The sequence below is a fragment of the Quercus suber genome, unplaced genomic scaffold, assembly GCF_002906115.3.
Source record: "Quercus suber isolate HL8 unplaced genomic scaffold, Cork oak 2.0 scaffold_369, whole genome shotgun sequence".
NCBI lineage: Eukaryota > Viridiplantae > Streptophyta > Magnoliopsida > Fagales > Fagaceae > Quercus > Quercus suber.
The window spans coordinates 470,937-477,711 of NW_027069821.1; the positions used below are offsets into that span (position 1 = coordinate 470,937).

The 6,775-nt window shown below is 34.8% G+C and overlaps 1 long non-coding RNA gene across 1 annotated transcript; it reads right to left on the reverse strand.

Moving 5' to 3' along the window:
* Positions 1-939: 939 nt before the first annotated feature.
* LOC136061976 (uncharacterized) lies at positions 940-3,713 on the reverse strand. The gene is made up of 5 exons (XR_010623828.1): positions 3,450-3,713; positions 2,364-2,413; positions 2,133-2,284; positions 1,108-1,159; positions 940-1,012 (listed from the first exon to the last, which is right to left on the reverse strand). It is a non-coding gene; the product is annotated as an uncharacterized LOC136061976 (long non-coding RNA).
* Between the last annotated feature and the right edge of the window lie 3,062 nt (positions 3,714-6,775).

Here is a 6,775-nt window from a genome sequence, read left to right on the forward strand (position 1 = left end):
ATGTAATAATAACTAATAATAAATAATGGATTGGAAAAAGTACCTAATGGTTACTGCTTCATCAACCAACGACTGAGACGTATCCTGGCTCATATTGCTGCAAAAATTCACATTTTCATTGTCATTAATAATGGAAAACTTGTCATGTCTCTACTTATAAAAGCTATGGATATTGACAACAATTAAAAAAAAAAATGTATGTAGTTTTTTTCAGTCTACCAAATGAAAACCATTAGCCTTGATTTAATTAGGTTACACCAAAGGAGATTACTATGAAACATTATTGTGTATGCTCTGTTTTGAAAAATAGGACAGTTGGGATTTTTTTTATTTGTTGGTGGGAAGGGAGGAGGGGGGTTGTTACATGTTCGCTTGAGCCTTGAGTAGTATACATAGTTGCATATTGACCCCCCACCCCCCACCCCCTCTCATGACACAAGTATGGCAGTGACCTTAATGAATTTAACACATTATGGCCTTTATATGAGGTAAAAGAGCTCTAACTTCATTCTTAAAGACTTAGAGCACAACACACAAAAGTTGCTTTTCCTTGTATTCTAATTTATTTTTTGAGGCCTTAAAATACACACAAAGAAAGATCCTTGACTGATTTTATGCATCAAATCAATTCAGTGCTTAGCATTCACATTCCATAGAGGAATTTTTTTTGCCAGTAAGGTACCTCTAACTTCATGCGTAACAACAAAAAAGATATGCAATGAATACTTATACATGATTTTTTTGTAATGGAAGTACATAAGATGATTCAAGACACCATAAGAAGAAAAATCAGTTGCTACAAAGAAATCATATTACAAAATGACCCAGTAAACACTTGTCAACACCCTCAAATAAACTATCCAAATTAAATACAATCTAGAAATAGGGGAAACCAACTTTTTAAAGAAGACGGAAAAGAAAAAAATTTAGAGCCTTAACTGCTTATCTGCTTCAACAATTGCAGCTTTCTCAGCATGCTCCAGACCAGTCGGTGTCTTGTGTTTGAGTGAACCTGGCTCATAAGAACAATACAAATGGAGAATACAGTTTAGCATAAAATAAAGGTTGACAAGAAAGATCTGTTTTAGTAGGGACTATGGAGCATACCGATACTTTTGAGATTCTTTTCATGCTTTAGTGTAGAATTTAAGTTCTTGTCCTGTCATGAACCCCATAAAAATAAAAAATTTAACAATAATAACAAGCTAGGCTTTAAAGTTTTTAACAGGTCTTAATAATAGGCTCAGCCACCTCCCTGAAGAAACTCAGAGAGTTAAATTTATGAAGAAAGAGGAATTGGTTAAATGAAAATTTGCCAGCGGGAAAATCAACACATATAGACATACATAGACATGCATGGAACAAAGAAACAGGAATATAGGTAGTCAACTAGTTGACTGTTTTTTTTAACTAAAAAAAATCTAGTTAAATAGATTCTAGTTCAGATCCCCACTATAAAAGTTAGATAGTAGAATACCTTCACTCTTCTCGTTAAGGACTATAAGTTTGTCAAGGACTTTTATAATTTTCTCAAAACCACGCATTCTATATTGGTGTAAGCAATCATCATTTTATGCTTATTGACTTCCTAATAAACAGGGAAGAACTAGTGCTACAAGCACTCAATCCATACACTGGCACATGCCAGTACCACATGGACATATAAATATGCACCTCCATTGGACATATAAATATGCACCTCCATATGTAATTCAAAATGTCTTTTAGATGTAAAAAAAATTCCTTCAAAGAAAACTTAGAATTGGAATATTAATAACTACCCCTAGTTTGTATTCCTATTTCCTATGAACAAATCAGCCAACTGCCAACTGCCAACTTCAGCTATTAACAAGTGATTCAACTCTATTAGAACAACTGAAAATTATAAAACTACATTTCAGATCTATTGAACCTTTAAGAGTTAGATATCTTTATGTGAAAGAATTGTTAAAGCTCTAAAACACCAACTATTTATCATTGACTTAAATTTAGTAAATGGTTTAACGTACAAGAATGATGAAATCATTGGTGGGCCTATTTTCATTGTCATTGGTGTACAAGAATAATGTCACTCAATGTCCAATTAAAAAAATAATAATTAAAACTTGCAGAGATCAATGAGAAATAACCACCTCAGTGTCAAATTCTCCTAATTGAACGGCAATATTGATGTCAGTTATGATCTTTACAAGATTCACTAATAACCCCGGGCAATCAGCTGTTTCCACAAAAAGCAAACTGCAAAAATAGTATTATGGAGGCGGGCAACTTCTTTTGTTGCTCCCTATAAAATAAAAAAGAATCCCACTATGAGCTTGAGATCATAATTTGTTGAATGTGACAAATGGCTAGAATCAAATTACCTGCAGGTTATAACTTTTAACGTATCATCAACAGAAATGGCAGATTGACCCTGAAAATTTATGACAAATCATTCGTTAACTTTTCGTTTTATGCAAAAACTAAACAAAAAATTATAAATAAAGGAAAAAATAGGTGCAGTGTCACAACCAACAACACTTTGCCCAACGACTTGACAAACCAAAACAACCCATTATACTCCTAACCATGATCCCATCAATTAAGTATTATTGCATCATGAAATCCCATACCAGGCAATGCTGACTGTAGATGACACAGCACACAATTCAAGCCCTCTTTGGGATTGTCAGTTATTTGAGTATTTCTCGTTTACAATAACAATACTAAAGGTCCGATCAAACCCAAACAAGTCCATTGTCTTTTACAAAACCATCGTATTTTGTATGCTAACAGTATAACAAAAAACATGTCACTAGAATCACCAAATTACTGCAAAGTTTAAAACCATTTATCATTATTTAAAAAAATAAAATTAGTAGAGATCATTTCAATTCTGCGAAGAACACAATGGTTAAAAAAACCAATCTTTAACAAATCACATAACAAAAATGCTTTAAAGATTATACTATAAAGAGAACCACCACACACAGCCACCAAAACCCAGCACCGATCTCACAGCCAGAATCACGCCAAATCAGCAACTACCAGACCCACGCCGATCTCACAACCACTAGACACCATCACAGCAACAACCCACCCCACCACCACGGCAACACCATCAGAACCCACCCAAAATCAAACCCATTCCAAAAATCCAACCCAAACCCATCGAAACCCAGCCATAACTACGGCCCCATGCCATCACTGCACCTCCACAACCAAAACCCCCATGCCACCACAACCCACCACAACCCAGACCTGCCGCAACCCACCAACCCAAAACCCACTCCCACACAAATCAAAACCCCACACCCACACCACCAAACCACATCAAAGACCACCACACAACCTAGATCAATCCACACCACAAACCGTCACAAACCTAGATCAACCCCACCATCACAGACCACCCCAAAACCACCGATCAGAGTGAGAGAGAAGAGAAGGAAACATTGAGAGAGATATACCTTGAACAGTTAGTAGATCGGTGGCAGGACATGCTTTGTCGGTGGTGGCACATCGAGCTTGATCAGCAGCGCAAAAGGCACAAGGATTGGTGGTGAAGGAGAGTAGGAAGGGTACGGTTGAGCTATGGATCACAAAATTTTCCATAGCTCAAAAATGAGATCAGAGAGGGGTGGGTTGAAGGTGAGGGTTTGGGAGTCAAAGGGAGAGGGTGAGAGAGAAGATGAGAGATCGGGTTAGAGATCAAAGAGTAGTTTAGGGTTTTTTTTTTTTTTTTTTTTTCAAAGGGAGAGGGTGAGAGAGAAGATGAGAGATCGGGTTAGAGATCAAAGAGTAGTTTAGGGTTTTTTTTTTTTTTTTTTTAAAAAAAATTTATGCCAAACCTATAGCCGTGTTTAAACAAATGCAGCTACAGACATGCTTTAAGTTGCGTTTATATAAAACGCGGCTTAGGTATATAGTTGCAGCCGCATTTATAGAAAACACAGCTCTAGGTAGGCTTAGGCTGCGTTTTTTAAACGCGGCTTCAGTCCTAGGAGGTAAACGCAGCTCTAGCTTCAGAAAACGCAGCTTCAGACCTGGTCTATAGCCGCGTTTTTGAAACGCGGCTATAGACCAGGTCTGAAGCCGCGTGGCTCAAAAACACGGCTCGAAGTCTTACCTGTAGCCGCGTTTTTAGAAAACGCGGCTCAAAAACGCGGCTCAAACCAGCGTTTTTTGTAGTGCGGGCCCGTGCGGTGACCATTAACACAACCAATAAATATGGCTATGCACCAGAAAAAGAATTACACCATTAGCACTCACCTCGTCTAGGATGTGTCCCTCAATTGTCCATGCAATTGCATAGAATAGTCCATGGAGAGTAAACAATAGCATAGTGAGATGTCCAAGCCACACATGATATCTTGTTGCTTGCTCGAAAGGGATATCTATAAGGCGGAGAAGAACTGATCCCCTTGCAACCGGAAGAAACAAAAAAGCCAAGCAATATAATCCGATAGTACCAAAGCGAAGTCCCAGTCTTAACATGATGAAACAACTGAAAATTTCAAAAAAACTAGGAATCTCAACCAGTGAAACCAATCTTCATGTACTGAAGAAAAAGAACTCTAAAAAATTTAAAGGGAGAACGCACACTCTGAAGAATTTAAATTTCTCACTTTGCCCAGTTGAGATGAGCTCCGTTTATCTCCTATAACCTACCTCCATTAATTAAGCAAGAGTAAATATATACTTTTAATTTGCACCTCTTTTATGTCTCTCTCTTCACAACACAAAAAATAAAAATAAAAATAAAAACACAAAAAAAATAGATCAAACAAGGAATTTTATAAATAAACGAGCTATGTGTCAAAACACTCTCATCGACTCTCTCTTAAACTTCCATCGTCTCTATAACTTCAATACCAAAGGTGAATTTGCAAAGAAAAGAAATGTAGAGAAAAAATGGAAAAGGAAGCGAGAGAGTGATGGGCTTTGGGTTCTCTATAACCTTTATCTTAGTTTCTTCAATACCTCATACGATTTGGAGACTTTATGAGTAGGCTAGGTTTTGGATTTAATTCCTTTTGCTCTTCTTTAACATTTTTATTTTTTTATAAATACCACTTTTTGATTTCTTTTTTGATTTTTGATTTTTATGTTTTTTATGTTTTTAATTGTGAAAATAGAGAAGTTGGTTAGAGCATCTGTAATACGCTCTCTAAAGCCTTTTTTGGAAAGCAAACACACCAAAAACACCCTCTAACAGCCTCTCTAACTCTAAATTTTTTTAGAGTTGCTATAGTAGCTTTCTTGAAAAAGAGAGCACCATAGCAAATACTGTAGCAACTCCAAACATTTTTTTCCCTCACTCTCTCTTTCGCTTCTCATTAGAAAACAAAGTCAGAAGAATGCCAACTCTCTCTTTGCCGGACTGTGTGTGTGTGAAGTGAGCAAAGAGGAAAGAAAATAAAAACAAAAATGTAGACACAGAGGAAGAGTTAGAGAGTGGCCAGCTCTCTGTGTGTGAAGTGAGATGAAGAGGATGGAAAATAAAAACAAAAATGTAGACACAAAGGCGAAGTCAGAAGATGGGTGGAGGAGAAACAAAAATGTAGATACATAGGAGAAGAGTGGGATACGTGTGTGGAGGAGAAAAACGTACTTAAAAAAGTAGGTAGGTATAAGATAATTATATCTGTTCACTCTCTGAATAGTACAAAATTTTGAAGAAACTGCTAGAGATGCTCTTATGGAAGTTTAATGGAGATTATCTCGGGTGAGCAAAGCAAGGGAGTCAATTTCGCAGTCGAGGCTATTTCGGTTTGGCCTAAAAAATGATATATTTCAATACCGGTCAATATTGGCGTACCGTTTCAAAATTACCTCTACATATTATTTATATATTTGTTAGTCAAATTTTATATAATTTATTAACAAAACTTAATAGTTTTTTAAAACGTATGAAGATTTAATTACTACTACTAAGAGCATTCCCATAAGGTGTGCCAAATGCCAAATATTTGGCATTTGGCACACCAAACACTAAAAATAGACCATCATGAAGTGTGTTAAATGCCAAAAAATTTTGAGACATGTTACAGTACAATCTCATCTTTGGTATGGTATGGATGAAAATGACATTTGATTTTTATTATTTTTTATTCATCTTTCTCTCTCATCTCAAATAAAATATCTTTTCATCTACACTTTTGGCCGCACATTCACTCACTGCCAGACATTTTGTCTTTTTTTTTTATTGTTAGTTTTTTTAATGTTATTTTAATATTTGTGTATATTATTTTAATGTATAAAATTGAAAAATAGAAAATATGATGTACGGTGAATTATAAAATGTTGTGTTAAAATAATAAAATATCCTTTTTGGTATGTTAAAATGGTATATTTATAGAACATCTAATGATAATGCTCGAACTAGTTTGCTACTAATAACAATAATGATCTCTTGCATTAATTACAATATTTGTACTAAGAATGAATGGGATCCGGTGAAATTCACCCAAGTCCCTCACATTTTTTTTTTTTATAATTTTCTTATCTTTACTTTTTTACTTTTTTTAATTTTTTATATTTAATGGTTGTGATTTAAAATTGCTTTTTTTAACTTTAAATCTCAACCATTCATACCAATTGAATCAGATGTATAGTCTCAATCAATACTAGGAATATATTCAGTTTACATCTCATAAATGTTTCTACCCTTTTAATAAAATGATAGAATGTTGTTAATATGTGGCCTTATAACACACAATAATTTTTATTTTTGAAAAAAAAAATTATCAAAAATTTAAAAAATATTTACAACTTTTTTAATTTTCAAAAAAAT